Source organism: Ranitomeya variabilis, chromosome 2, assembly GCF_051348905.1.
Source record: "Ranitomeya variabilis isolate aRanVar5 chromosome 2, aRanVar5.hap1, whole genome shotgun sequence".
Lineage (NCBI taxonomy): Eukaryota > Metazoa > Chordata > Amphibia > Anura > Dendrobatidae > Ranitomeya > Ranitomeya variabilis.
Genome location: NC_135233.1, coordinates 437,373,577 through 437,390,196, shown reverse-complemented (window position 1 = coordinate 437,390,196; position 16,620 = coordinate 437,373,577). Strand labels below are relative to the sequence as shown.

General features: G+C 43.9%; 1 protein-coding gene across 7 annotated transcripts in view; it reads left to right on the top strand.

The window, feature by feature from the left end:
- The window catches only part of LRRC4C (leucine rich repeat containing 4C), a 1,072,649-nt gene that overhangs the window by 232,732 nt on the left and 823,297 nt on the right, over positions 1-16,620 (top strand). The gene's annotated exons all lie outside the window — the stretch shown is intronic.

Here is a 16,620-nt window from a genome sequence, read left to right as displayed (position 1 = left end):
CGCAAGAGCTTCCAGCTACAGAGAATCACAAAAACTGCAAACTGGACAAAAGGTACAAAACAAAAGGACAAAGTCCACTTAGTGATCAGCAGACTAGTAGCAGGAACATGCAACCGAAGGCTCTGGTTACAATGATGACCGGCAAGGAAATGACTGGAAAGCAAGGCTAAATAGGAAACTCCCAAACACTGATGGAAGCAGGTGAACAGAAGAAGCAAAGTGCAAACAAGTCACCAGTACCACCAGCAACCACCAGGGGAGCCCAAAAAGCGGATACACAACACATTGTACAGGAGCAGGAGGTTCAGTAGAAGGAACCACCGGTACCTCATATCTCCGCAACAACGACCGATGGAACACATTATGGATAGCGAAAGATGCCGGGAGGTCCAAACGAAAGGAAACAGGGTTAAGAATCTCCAAAATCCTATAAGGACCGATGAACCGAGGCTTAAATTTGGGAGAAGAAACCCTCATAGGGACAAAACGGGAAGACAACCACACCAAGTCCCCAACGTGAAGGTGGGGACCAACACGACGACGACGGTTAGCAAACTGCTGAGTCCTCTCCTGGGACAATTCCAAATTATCCACCACTTGTCCCCAAATCCGATGCAACCGATCCACCACCGCATCCACTCCAGGACAATCCGAAGATTCAACCTGACCAGATGAAAAACGCGGATGAAACCCTGAATTGCAAAAGAAAGGAGAAGCCAAAGTGGCAGAACTAGCCCGATTATTAAGAGCAAACTCCGCCAACGGCAGAAAGGCAACCCAATCATCCTGATCCGCAGACACAAAACATCTCAAATAAGTCTCCAAAGTTTGATTAGTTCGCTCCGTCTGGCCATTGGTCTGAGGATGGAATGCAGACGAAAAGGACAAATCAATGCCCAACCTGGCACAGACTGCCCGCCAAAATCTAGACACGAACTGGGTACCCCTGTCAGAAACGATGTTTTCCGGAATACCATGCAAGCGAACCACATTTTGAAAAAACAGAGGGACCAACTCAGATGAGGAAGGCAACTTAGGCAATGGCACCAAATGAACCATTTTAGAAAAACGGTCACACACCACCCAGATGACAGACATCTTCTGAGAAACAGGGAGATCCGAGATAAAGTCCATAGAGATGTGCGTCCAAGGCCTCTTCGGAATAGGCAAGGGCAACAACAACCCACTAGCCCTAGAACAACAAGGCTTGGCCCGAGCACACACATCGCAAGACTGCACAAAAACACGCACATCTCGAGACAGGGAAGGCCACCAGAAGGATCTAGCCACCAAATCTCTGGTGCCAAAAATTCCCGGATGACCTGCCAGAGTAGAAGAATGAACTTCCGAGATGACTCTAGTGGTCCACTCGTCAGGAACAAACAGTCTACCAGACGGACAACGATCAGGTCTATCCGCCTGAAATTCTTGCAAAGCACGTCGCAAATCTGGAGAGACAGCAGACAAAACCACTCCATCCTTAAGGACACCAGCAGGTTCAGAATTCCCAGGAGAGTCAGGCTCAAAACTCCTAGAAAGAGCATCTGCCTTCACATTCCTAGAACCCGGAAAGTACGAGACCACAAAATTAAACCGGGAAAAGAACAACGACCAACGTGCCTGTCTAGGATTCAGGCGCCTGGCAGACTCCAAATAAATTAAATTCTTGTGATCAGTCAAAACTACCACCTGATGTCTGGCACCCTCAAGCCAATGACGCCATTCCTCAAATGCCCACTTCATGGCCAAAAGCTCCCGATTACCAACATCATAGTTTCGCTCGGCGGCCGAAAATTTTCGCGAAAAGAACGCACAAGGTCTCATCACTGAGCAGTCGGAACCTTTCTGCGACAAAACCGCCCCCGCTCCGATCTCGGAAGCATCGACCTCAACCTGAAAGGGAAGAGAAACATCAGGCTGGCGCAACACAGGGGCAGACAAAAAGCGGTGCTTAAGCTCCCGAAAGGCCTCCACGGCAGCAGGGGACCAATTGGCAACATCAGCACCCTTTTTGGTCAAATCCGTCAGAGGTTTAGCAACGCCAGAAAAACCAGCTATAAATCGACGATAAAAATTAGCAAAGCCCAAGAATTTCTGGAGACTCTTCAGAGAAGTAGGCTGCGTCCAGTCGTAAATAGCCCGAACCTTGACAGGGTCCATCTCAATAGAAGAAGGGGAAAAAATATACCCCAAAAATGAAATTTTTTGAACCCCAAAAACACACTTTGAACCCTTTACACACAAAGAATTCTCCCGCAAAACCTGAAAAACCCTCCTGACCTGCTGAACATGAGACTCCCAGTCATCAGAAAAAATCAAAATATCATCCAAGTACACAATCATAAATTTATCCAAATATTCCCGGAAAATATCATGCATTAAGGACTGAAAGACAGAAGGTGCATTAGAAAGGCCGAAAGGCATTACCAAATACTCAAAATGGCCCTCAGGCGTATTAAATGCGGTCTTCCACTCATCCCCCTGCTTAATTCGCACCAAATTATACGCCCCACGAAGATCAATCTTAGAGAACCACTTAGCCCCCCTTATGCGAGCAAACAAATCAGTCAGCAAAGGCAACGGATACTGATATTTGACTGTAATTTTATTCAGGAGACGATAATCAATACAAGGCCTCAGAGAGCCATCCTTTTTAGAGACAAAGAAAAAACCGGCTCCTAAAGGTGATGAAGAAGGACGAATATGTCCCTTTTCCAGGGACTCCATAATATACTCGTGCATAGCAGCATGTTCAGGTACAGATAGGTTAAACAAACGACCCTTTGGAAATTTACTGCCAGGAATCAGATCTATGGCGCAATCACAATCCCTGTGAGGAGGGAGTGAACCAATCTTAGGCTCTTCAAAAATATCACGATAATCAGACAAAAATGCCGGAATCTCAGATGGAATAGATGACGAAATGGACACCATAGGAGTGTCCCCATGAGCCCCCCGACATCCCCAGCTTAACACAGACATAGCCTTCCAGTCAAGGACTGGGTTATGAGACTGTAACCATGGTAATCCAAGCACCAAAACATCATGTAAATTGTACAACACAAGGAAGCGAATCACCTCCTGATGGTCTGGAGTCATACGCATAGTCACTTGCGTCCAGAACTGTGGTTTATTACAAGCCAAAGGTGTAGAATCAATACCCTTCAGAGGTATAGGGACTTCCAGAGGCTCTAAATCAAACCCACAGCGCCTGGCAAAGGACCAGTCCATAAGACTCAGAGCGGCGCCCGAGTCCACATAGGCATCCACGGTAATAACTGATAATGAACAAATAAAGGTTACAGACAAAATAAATTTGGACTGTAAAGTGCCAATTGAAATGGACTTGTCAACCTTCCTAGTACGCTTAGAGAATGCCGATATAACATGAGCAGAATCACCACAATAGAAGCATAACCCATTTTTACGCCTATAATTCTGCCGCTCGCTTCTGGACATAACTCTGTCACATTGCATTTTCTCTGGCGTCTCTTCAGAAGATACCGCCAAATGGTGCACGGGTTTGCGCTCCCGCAAACGCCGATCAATCTGAATTGCCATTGTCATGGACTCATTCAGACCTGTAGGCGCAGGGAACCCGACCATAACATCTTTAACGGCATCAGAAAGGCCCTCTCTGAAATTTGCCGCTAAGGCGCACTCATTCCACTGAGTAAGCACAGACCACCTACGAAATTTTTGGCAGTATATCTCCGCTTCATCTTGCCCTTGAGATAGGGCTATCAAAGCTTTTTCAGCTTGAATCTCCAAATTAGGTTCCTCATAAAGCAACCCTAAAGCCAGGAAAAACGCATCCACATTGAGCAACGCAGGATCCCCTGGTGCCAATGAAAATGCCCAATTTTGAGGGTCACCTCGCAGCAAAGAGATTACAATCTTAACCTGCTGGACAGGATCTCCTGAGGAGTGAGGTCTGAGAGAAAGGAATAATTTACAATTATATTTGAAATTCAAAAACCGAGATCTATCTCCGGAAAACACCTCTGGTGTAGGGATTTTAGGTTCAGAAATAGGAGCATGTATAACAAAATCTTGTAAATTTTGAACCTTCGTAGCAAGATTATTTAAACCTGCAGCCAAACTCTGGACATCCATGTTAAACAGCTAAGGTCAGAGCCATTCAAGGGTTAAGAGGAGGTAAGAAGCAGCTAGACAGCAATTAAGGGCTAGGCAGCAAAACTCTGAGGGAAAGAAAAAAAAAAAAATTTCCCTTCAACACTTCTTTTACTCCTGCTTCAGCCCAAACAATTAACACTTTGTTGGCCGGTCATACTGTCATGGTTCCCAATGGCAAGGGAACGTAAAAAACACATAAGTAACGAACGAGCTCTCGGGTGATGGAAACTCGAGTTGACCGTGAGCTAAATCTACCACACAACTAACAGTAGCCAGGGAGCATACCTACGGCTTCCTATATGCCACGCGCCAGCCGGAGGACTAACTACGCCTGGTAGAGGAAGAAACAGACCTGGCTTACCTCTAGGGAAATACCCCAAAAGATGATAGCAGCCCCCCACATGTAATAACAGTGAATTAAGAGGAAAAGACATACACAGTATGAAAGTAGATTTAGCAAAGAGAGGTCCACTTTCTAGATAGCAGAAGGATACAAAAGAGGACTTCACGGTCAACTGAAAACCCTTTCAAAAAACCATCCTGAAATTACTTTAAGACTCCTGTGTCAACTCATGACACAGGAGTGGCAATTTCAGCCCGCAAGAGCTTCCAGCTACAGAGAAATACAAAAACTGCAAACTGGACAAAAGGTACAAAACAAAAGGACAAAGTCCACTTAGCTGATCAGCAGACTAGTAGCAGGAACATGCAACCGAAGGCTCTGGTTACAATGATGACCGGCAAGGAAATGACTGGAAAGCAAGGCTAAATAGGAAACTCCCAAACACTGATGGAAGCAGGTGAACAGAAGAAGCAAAGTGCAAACAAGTCACCAGTACCACCAGCAACCACCAGGGGAGCCCAAAAAGCGGATACACAACACATTGTACAGGAGGAGGAGGTGAGCTGTGGTATCACCTATTGAGAATGGTGGATCCTGTATTATCTACTGTATATAGAGGTGTTATTAGTCATTGTACAGGAGGAGGAGGTGAGCTGTGATATCACCTATTGTGAATGGTGGATCCTGTGTTATCTACTGTATATAGAGGTGTTATCAGTCATTGTACAGGAGGAGGAGGTGAGCTGTGATATCACCTATTGTGAATGGTGGATCCTGTGTTATCTACTGTATGTATAGAGAGGTTGCCTTCAATTGTAAGTCGGGGACAGTGTAACTGACAGTAGTGTTATTTGGCCACTGTGAGGCGCACTTCTTGAAAGCCTGTATGACTTCATAGTTCATAGTTTTAAAGGTTGTAGGTAGACTTTAGCTCATGGAGCTCATCCTGTAGCCTGTCATCATGATTTGATCTGTTTTTTTATTTTGTTTTTCATGTTCTATTGATACCATCTTCAGCATTCATCTGTTTTTCTAAGTCTCCTAAACAAGGCGGCTGCACACGGGGGTCTCCATGGACATTGATCAAGGACTCGCCACTTCTCATGCCCTCTTTATAAGCAAACATCAGAACATCTGGGTCCTCGGTGCCGGTTTGGAAGCTCTGCGCCCTCTTTCTTTGCTCTCCACATTTGCATGAGTAATGTGAGATAATTAGCGGTGAACACATGGAAGGACAGTTGAAGTCTTCACAGACAGAGAGCTTCTTTATTAGCTATGCCTCCCTGCATTAATATCTAGTTGTGAAATGAGATGATTGCAGAACCTGGAGACTCCCACCCGTGGCCCGCACAGCGCGGTGATTGGGGATGGTTACATCCACAGAGTCTGACTCCATGCCAACATCCAGCGCTCCGCCTGGAGTCCACCATATACTGCTGTCTCATTAACATCTACACAGCAAAAGTATGACGTGATCCTGAGCGATCCTGCCAGCTGCCGTATCTGAGCAGGACATAAGTGGCAGCTCACACGATTTCTTACTAGGAGCCACTTGGGACCATCAGTTATGGTATAGCATTGTCATTATACAGATGTATCCACCTTTACATCCCGATGAATTTCATTAAAGATACAAACAATGTAATACATTATATCCACATTTTAGCAAATCCCTGCAATTCCAATCACAGCCACTTGGTGGCCACAGATAGCATAGACCAGCCTTGACAAAGTATCAAGAATTCATATTTTCCTATTCACTCCAAGTATAAGGAAAGGTGAAAAGAACACACCTGTACTTGGAAATAATACCATAATACTCTCTGCGACAGTGAACCGGCCTGTGTGGGAGGTGGGACTGCTGACGCCAGTAGATATTTCAACTGGATGTACATCCAAGGATGTACATTCAGCTGAAATGTACTGTGGTGCAGAGACCCACTGGATCCCTGCACTGGAATGCATGCCACCGGCCAATCAGAGGCCTGCAGCTGACATCAGCATGCAGGTAACCGGCGATGCATGGCAGTGACGTCATACACTGCCCATAGCTTGCACGCGGAAGTAAGCTGTCGGCTTCTGTGCTGGATAAGGAAAAGGACACCACATGTCACAGGAGCTGGAGAAGGTAAGTACTTGCATAATTGTTATTTTTGCTTTAATATTTGTTGGAGAACATCCACAGTAGAGGGATATTACTATTGGAAGAAGCCCAGGATGGGGCACATTACTCCAGGATGGGGGCAGTATATTGATGGAAGGAGACCAGAATGGGGGACATATAATACTGAACGGGACCCAGGAATGTGGTTATTATACCAAGATGGGGCAATATATTGCTGTAAGGAGACATATATAATGTATTACTGGGAGGGGGCCATGATAGTGGGTATTTAATAATGGAAGGGGCCCAGGATGGGATGCATATACTGTATTACCGGAAGGGACTAAGGATGGGGGACATAATACTGGAAGGAGACCAGGATGTGGGGCATTATACGAGAATGGGGACATATAATACTGGACGAGACCAAGGAATGTGGTTATTATACCTAGATGGGGGCAATATATTACTGTAAGGAGGCCAGGATGGTAGACATACAGTGTATTACTGGAAGGGGCCCATGATAGGGGTATATAATACAGGAAGGGGCCCAGGAATGGGGTCATTATACCAGGATGAGGGGCATATTTCACTGAATGGAGCCCAGGATGAAGCACATAACACCAGGATGGGGGCAATATATTATTGTTAGGTGACTAGGATGGGGGCATTTTAGCAGGATGGGGGCATATATTACTGGAAGTGGTCTAGGGTGGAGGACATACATACTGAATTACTGGACGGGACCCAGGATGGGGGCATATATTGCTGGAAGGGCCCCAGGATGCGGGACATTTTACCAGGAAGGGGCCTGGGATGGATACATTTTACCAGTAAACAGAGGCACTATTAAAGGAAGGTGCCAAGGTTGGAGGACATTATAATTTGAAAGGGAGACATTTTACCAGGAAGGGGGGACATTATGACTTCATTATTACAAGAAGGGGTCCAGGACACCTATACCAGGAAAAAGCCAAGGATGGAGAACACCATACCTGAAAGGGGCACAGGATGGGGGACATTATTACAGGGAAAGAGACAGGATGGGGGACATTATACCTGAGAGGTGCATAGGATGAGGACATTATACCTGAAAGGGGCACAGGATGGGGGACAATATTACAGGGAAAGAGACAGGATGGGGGACATTATACCTGAGAGGTGCATAGGATGAGGACATTATACCTGAAAGGGGTAAAGGATGGGGGACATTATACCTGAAAGGGGTAAAGGATGGGGGACATTATTACAGGGAAAGAGACAGGATGGAGGACATTATACCTGAAAGGGGCGCAGGATGGGGGACATTATACCTGAAAGGGGCGCAGGATGGGGGACATTATTACAGGGAAAGAGACAGGATGGAGGACATTATACCTGAAAGGGGTGAAGGATGGGGGACATTATACCTGAAAGGAGCACAGGATGAGGAACATTATTACAGGGAGGGAACATTGCTACATGAGAGGGCGAACACGTATGTCTGAACAGGATCTGCGACACTACAAAGGCCCATACATCTGATGTCAATGGTGCAAATGTTGCAGTAAAACCCATCAGACTCTCATTACGCCACTGCTCGCCTGTATTGTGGACTGGGGCAGGAGCTGCTTTCTATTGCAAGCACTATTCTGCTCCATAAAGCAGACCACAACAGAACAGGCGGTAGCTTTCTTTTTCCTCGTGGGCCGTTGGTCCACAAGGACAATTCTCTCATGTGCACTAGTATAGTGGTGGAAATTGCTCCATATCTGCACAAGTAAAGCACACAAATCGAAACTGCACTCATCTGAACCAGCCCTCATACAAGTTCTAAACCTGTGGATATAAATATTGATGTATCTACTCAAGAACAGCACAGAAAAATAACAAGGAAGTCTATTGCAAAATATTTAAGAACTTGCAAAACTTTTATTATATGTTTGGTTGCTATGTGTAAAAGAGTTATTAATGGCTTATGCCTAAAATGTATCAAATAGCCAATCAGCAGAGAGCAGAAGTGCACCGCGTACAGAGCCAGAACAGCACAGCGCCACACACTTTATAGTGGCTGTTTTCTGGTACTGCAGTTCAGCTCTTTTGCAAGTGAATATGATGTGAGCTGCAATATCCAAAATTATGAGTCTTGGTCAGATGTTATGAGCAACAACAAAACTCTACATGATGTCATTGTCCGTTATTACAGATCAGATATTAGTCTATGGTGCATATGGGACAGTTGAGGCTACCCCCTGACTATGCGTGTCTTGCAGTCTACACATCCTGGATTTATTCTGTGCAATGTGAGTTATTTACCCTTTTTCACAGCAGAGGTCAGAAGTGTCCATTGTTTGCTATGCATGGTGCTCAGGATGCAGATGAGCTTACACATTGGCTAGTATTTGCCTTGTGCCTCGATTTACCAGCGTACTAAAAATAAGCAGCTCTGTATCCAAGCTATGAATATTCAGCATTTTGCACATAGGTTTCTCCTGCCAAATCTATGGATGAACTTTTCCCCAAACTGATCATAAATTACAACAGAATGTATGCTGATTGCCAGTGACATGCCTTGTAAAAATGAACGTATGCGGGGCATGGAGCGAGGCCAGGGCAGCCATGTGCTAGTGCTATCTGTCAGCACGTGAGATCACTGCAGGCTGCTCTGTGGGCTCTGCTACTAGTGGAAAAAGCTAATGGCTCTCTGTCCCGAGGTCTGTGCCTTTAGAATCAGAAGAGAAGCCATTTACTTGGAAAGATGAAGTCAATTGCAAGTACCATTTGCAAGTAGAATTTGCATGGGACTACGATTAGAAAATATGCTATTCCTGAAGGAATTCATCTTGGTAATCTTTCACTAAAAGCAAGAAGTAGTCAATAACCAATAGAGATCATTAGCTGTGTCACTGTCTGGCATACTCAAGCATTGTGCGCCAAGAGTGCGAGCAGATCGCTAAAAATCTGAAATAGTTCACATCAATGCTTCAAGGCGATAACTCCATACAAAAAATCCGATAAGGCATGATGCATATTGCAGGCAGAGTATTGTATATAGTTGTTATTTCTCCACATGGGTAGAATGTCAACACTACTGGTGCTGGAAATTATGTTCTGCATGTATGCAGTTTAACAAAAAAGGAAGCAGAAAAAGCCACCTCCTGCTTCCTGTAGAGAAAGACTCACCTTCACTTCCTTTAGAATGACAAAGACCCTCCCCCTCTTTCTGTAGAGCTATAAAGACCAGCTCCCTCTTCCTGTAGATACAAATACCTGCCCCCACTTCTCTTCCTGCAGAGACAAACACCAGCCTCCACTTCCTGTAGAGACAAATACCTGCCCCCACTTCACTTCCTGCAGAGACAAAGACCAGCTCCCAATTCCTGTAGAGACAAGGACCAGCCCCCACTTTACTTCCTGTAGAGACAAAGACCAGCACCACTTTCCTGTAGAGACAAAGACCAGCCCCCACTTCCTGTAAATACAAAGACCAGCCCCATTTCCTGTAGAGACAAAGACCAGCCCCCACTTCCTGTAAAGACAAAGGCCAGCCCCTACTTCCTGTAGATACAAAGACCAGCCCCTCTTCCTTTTGAGACAAAGACCCGCCCCCACTTCCTGACGAGACAAAGACTAGCCTCCACTTCCTGTAGAGAGACAAAGATCCACACCACTTCCTGTAGAGACAAAAGTCCACTCCCACTTTCTAAAGAAAGACTAAGAACCTGCCCCACTTTCTAAAGAGAGATAAAGACCTGCCCACTTTCTGTAGAGCTACAAAGACTTGCCCGCACTTTCTGTACAGACAAAAAACAGCCTCCTGCTTCTTGTGGAGAGACAAATATTCATCCGCATTTCCTGGCTAAGACCCTTCCACACTTTGTGTACAAAGACAAAGATCTTCCCCCACTTTCTGTTTAGCAAAAAAGACCCACACCACTTCCTCTAGAGAGACAAAGACCCTCTCCCACTTTCTGTAGAAAGACAGTGTAATAATTATAGGGGATAACTCAGGAGACTCTTTGCGTGGAACAAGATAACTACAGGACACAGTTTTATAAGTGGTGAAGTCTATATTATCACACGGTGATTCAAACAGGTGCAGAGAGAAACTCAAGTCCACAACACTTGGTGCAAATAATAAACGCAGCTTAGCAGTCAATAGAAAACTTCAGAGGAAAATGCAATCAAGCAGAAAGTCTATGAAGCATAGTTATTCTTGAGGATACTTGACACGAATAAATCCTTGTCTTAGTCCAGACACAGATAGATATGCTTATAAGGCAGTTCAAATCAAATCTTAGCTCAACCAGGGAGGCCTGGTTAATAGTCTCAGGTTATTGCAAAGCAGCAACAGCTTACATGTCCAGCAAATGCAGATGGAAGTAAACACGAGCAGCAGATGAAGGAGGATTACTGGAAACTTGTGTATGCAGCAGGAACTCAGAGCAGAGTAGCAGGATCACCACACAGGTTCACAGGAGCAGGTGTATAGCCAGGGAGTAATCAGAGGTCAGGAGCTGGATGCAAGGCAGAATACTCTAGCACAGACTGAAGGCTGGGGTGGAGTTTTATAGCAGGAAGACACAGTGCACATGAGACCAAAGACGCCATCTTGGAAAAGGGCACTAATGCACAAAAGGTAAAAAATGTTCAGAGTCCTGACAGACAGACCCTCACCCACTTCCTGTAAAAACAAAGACCCAACCCCACTTCCTGTATAGAGACAAAGATGCTCCTCCACTTCCTCTAGAGAAACAAAGATCCATTCTGACTTTCTGTAGAGAGACAAAGACATTCCTCCACTTCCTAGAAAGACAAGGACCCACCTCACTTCCTATAGAGAGACAAAAACCCACATCCTGTAGAGAGACAAAGACCCACATCCTGTAGAGAGACAAAGACCCACATCCTGTAGAGAGACAAAGACCCACATCCTGTAGAGAGACAAAGACCCACTTCCTGTAGAATAATTAAGACCCGCTGTCATCTCCTGTAATCAGTTTTGGTGACTCTGCTGCTAGAAATTAATTACATGAGACTTTTCCAATAAAGTTATTTATGTATCAACATTTTTTTCTAAAATGCAGTGGCCATGAACTCTTCATTTAAATCAAGGACTTGGAGTTCTGCATCAGAAAAACAGAAATCCAATCACTATAAAGATATAATAAAAAAATAAATCAGCATAGAAAGTTGGACCTAAAAATAATATGGTTGAAAACTTTTTTAATTTTACTTTCCAGGAATTCAAAAATTAAGATTACAATTTTGAACCCGAACCACGTATTTGTATTCTTCTAATTTGTTTTCCTATGCATTTTATTATTTATATAAAAATAATAATAATAATAATAGCCAGAATTCTATCATATAACTGTTCATCTATGTAGGGACTTTGAAACTTTGTCTCAGTAATAAAGAATTAAACTATTTTGAAAAAACATATTAAAAAATTAATTATTTAAAAATATAGGACTCAGAAAAAAGTTGTTGACAAAATATAAAAAATAAAGTTTTAATCCACCACTTTTGTAGAGGGAAATTGCAAAATGAAAAGTATATAATTCAGATACAGTATGTAAATATGGTTAATAATCAGTTTCTATTGGTTTGATGCAGCTATGGATATTTACACAACATAAGGGTCTCTCCTGAGTATCTACCACTAGGTGTCATATAATGATCATATCTGAAGAACCTCAGGAAGGCGATGTCTGCGGAGCAATGTGTGTGTGTATGTGTCACTAGCTTCATGTATTTGCAGCATCTGCTGCCACTTTATTATCTTGCCTAATATATATGCCCATATCATGCTCTATACAAATGAGTTCTCGTATAAGGGACGTCCGTCCGTGAAGCCATGGTTACGGGAAATCCATTTGCTGCTGGTTGATGTTCAGATATTGACTGTTTAGATATTGATTAACTCACTTTAATCGTCTGATTCCTTTATTGCTCCCATTTATACGTTTGTTGTTTAACGTTCTTGTGAGCGCCAATTTATTCTGTGCAGTGATTTATTTCATTAATGCCCTTAAAGGGGAAGTTCGTCTTTAGTCATCCACTCATATTTTGCATCTTTTTTGATATATTTATTGATGGATACTCTATAACAAGCTCCATATACACTGTTGCAAATTAATTAATTCTGTTATGATAAGTTGTTTAGGGACAAAAATTGCATCATTGGGTTTGCCCTCATAGGAGTTTTGGGGTCGAATAGATGGCTGTGCCAACTTCTATGGCAGCTCCAAAACTTGCTCTTGTGCTTTCATACAAAATCTGTCAAGAAGCCCGGTCTTGTTGTGTTCATCACTTACAACAACTAAGCAGTTATAGCTGCTTTCAATACATACACTAGTCTAATGTGCCCAGGAACTATCCTGAATCACATGTGCTGTAATTTGCCATCTATTTCTTTTTAGTGGGTATTTCCTCTTCATCAGAATTCTGTCAGCACTATAGGTGCTGGAACTTCCTTCCATTTTGTTCCTAGTATGCAATGCAATTGCCATTGTCATCTGACTTGCCCACCCTAAAATTAAAGGCTGCCTCACTCTTATGCCCAAATATAGTTAAAAAATAAACCAAAAGAGAGGCCGCTCCATGTGAAGAATGTCACAACACATATGCAGCGGAGGAAGAGACGTTCAACTCACCGTTGGTACTTGTGCATGCCTGGCACAACACTGATGCTAAGTGGTGAATGACGACGGTCTTAGAGCACTGCAGGATCTTCTGCTGGCTCCTGGCGTCCTGCTCAGAAGCTGTAACGTAGTGAAAGATGGGAGGTGGAGATCCACAGGGTGCCATGTTCTGAGTCAGGAACCACCCAGAAAATAAAAGTAGATTTATTCAACACATGTGTTTCAGGGATGATTCATCCCCTTCATCACGTAATCACCTGATGAAGTAGATGGACCGTCCCTGAAACGCGTTGTGTGTTGATGTTGAATAAATTGACTTTTCTCATCTGACCTGGTTGATTCCTGACGTGGCACCCTGTGGATCTCCTTTCATTGTTTTTCACTGCCCAAATACAGTTTGACAGACAAGAGAGAAGGAACAAAGAGACAAAGACCACCCAGCACTTCCTGTACTGAGACATAACCCCTCTCCCTTTTCCTCTAGAGAGGTATAGCCCCACTCCCACTTCCTTTAGAGAAATATAACCCCACCTCCACTTACTGTAGAAAATCATATCACCACCCCAACTTGTTGTAGAGTGAAATAGTCCCACCTCCACTTCCTGTAGAGAGGCACAGTCCTACCTCCACATCCTGTAGAAAGGCACAGCCCCACCTCCACATCCTGTAGAGAGGCACAGCCCCACCTCCACATCCTGTAGAGAGGCATAGCCCCACCTCCACATCCTGTAGAAAGGCACAGCCCCACCTCCACATCCTGTAGAGAGGCACAGCCCCACCTCCACATCCTGTAGAGAGGCACAGCCCCACCTCCACATCCTGTAGAGAGGCACAACCCCACCTCCACATCCTGTAGAGAGGCACAGCCCCACCTCCACATCCTATAGAGAGGCATAGCCCCACCTCCACTTTCTGTAGAGAGGCATATGCCCACCAACACTTCCTTTAGAGAAACAAAGCACTACCTCAACTTCCTGTAGAGATATATATTCCTGTAGCCACTTCCTGTAGAGATACAAAGGCCAACCCCACTTCCTGTAGAGAGACATATCCACATCCCCCACTTCTTTTAAGTAGACATAGCCCCACAAGCACTTCCTGGCTGACGACCCATTAATTCCATCTCGCTCTGTGAGCACAAGCACGCAGTGTTCACTACTGAGCGCTGAAGTGCATTCAATGAAAGATTACGTCCCGACACCAGTGCCAACATCAAGATGTATTTTGTGGGCGGAGTGAATGTACAATTTGTACGGCCCTTGAAGGATGTTGTATAGAGACATTCACCCCCACTTCCTGTAGAGAGACAAAGACCAGCCCTCACTTCCTCCAGAGAGACATATTGGTCCCCCACTTCTTGTAGAGAGACATAGTCTTGCCCTTACTTCCTGTAGAGAGACAAAAACCAGCCCTCACTTCCTGCAGAGAGACATATTAATCCCCCACTTCCGGTAGACATAGACTCGCCCTCACTTCCTGTAGAGGCACATATTCACCCCCCACTTCCTGTAGAGAGACAAAGACCAGCCCTCACTTCCTCCAGAGAGACATAGAGACATATTGGTCCCCCACTTCTTGTAGAGAGACATAGTCTTGCCCTTACTTCCTGTAGAGAGACAAAAACCAGCCCTCACTTCCTGCAGAGAGACATATTAATCCCCCACTTCCGGTAGACATAGACTCGCCCTCACTTCCTGTAGAGGCACATGTTCACCCCCCACTTCCTGTAGAGAGACAAAGACCAGCCCTCACTTCCTGCACAGAGACATATTAATCCCCCACTTCCTGTAGAGAGTCATAGTCTCACCCTCACTTCCTGTAGAGAAACAAAGACTTTCACAAACTTCCTGTTAGTTACACAGAAGGTAGACGCTTAGTGGTCTGCACTTTAGAGTGATTTTTAAAGCATAAGAAAACAATAGATAAAAAGATTTTAAGATTGTCTACCACATTATCTATGAAATAACATCAGTTAGTCTGAAAGTACAGGGACCATTTAAGAATTAAGATCTCAACACATGCAGAAAATTTTAGTTTCAACATTTTTACGCCTACATACAAACATGGTGGGAATTTATTTTTATCACCATTGAACTGTTTTGTTGTGACACATTCTTGCCTTTTATCACAAATCTAACCACATGTTAACTGTGTCTACTACTAATTGTAGATATATGTATAATTCAACCACAATATGGACATCGCGGATCATGAGGATCCATGTTATATGTCTCCTGGATCCATGCGCAGCCCACCAGCCTCCACTTCTTTTGGACACCGGTGATTATTCTACATAATATCATATGTTTTTCACGGCGTCAGCTTTTTTATAACGCAACTTGCTTTCCATCTGCACTCATCCATACAAATCATTATAACATATGGCCTTTCAGTAGCAGCGTGGTATCACGAGCACTCCGCAGATTAAACGGGAACTCGTAGCACAAAATATTTCACCAATCGCTGCTTCCCCCATCCTGCTACATTCAGTTCCATCCAAGCTACATTCAGAAATAATTGCTTTAAGAGGAGTAACTTGAAGTTTTCAGGACTCAATGTAAAATCTACACCAGGGACCCAACATACCATGTGTTATTAATAATAATAATGGGGTCTTCTTATGTGAACCCCTCCGACACTGCTAAATTTCACCACCTAAATGTTCTCCACTACCGGTTACAGACCTGATACTTTTCTACTTTAGAGCATATAGAAGAGAGGGATCCCATTATTGGGTTAAGTCTTTCCCCCAGGACAGAGGGGCTTGATGACCTCAGACCTTTCCATGACCATTAGGTTTATTGTCGACAAACTGAGATGCATATTTAAAATGTTTTTTGCCTTTCAGAAATAAAAAGAGTTGGACTAGCTCTACCCAAAGTCCCATTATAATCTGCCTTTGTGGTTAATGCATAATTATTACATAGGTGTTGTCAATCTTTGGAAATTTTTCATCATTTAAATGCATGTACCTGGGGCTAAAAATAATTTTTGCAATAGGGTATCATTGAAATTTTTGCACCATTTGCCAGCTGTAGTCTTTCTATTTCATTGTCTATTGCTGGCTGCAGAATGAGTTAACTGAGGATCCATCAGTCGGCTCACTATGATGGTCTGATGAGGAGTTTGTAACTCTTTTATATGCATTTTTCGTAGATGTGCTCAGCTGATTCATGACCACATCAAAGTTGAATATAGAGGGACAGGAAGAACCTGCAAAATTTAAACGGTGCAACATTTTTAGTGAAGCAACGTTACAAAAATGATTTTTAGCTCCAAATACATGCATTAACAAATTGTCCCCCAAAATGGAGATCTACAAAAAAAAAATATCAACCCATCCTGACATAAGGATATACATTCTACAGCAGGTGCGAGTGTATGGGGCGAAACGGGGAGTTGATCCCACT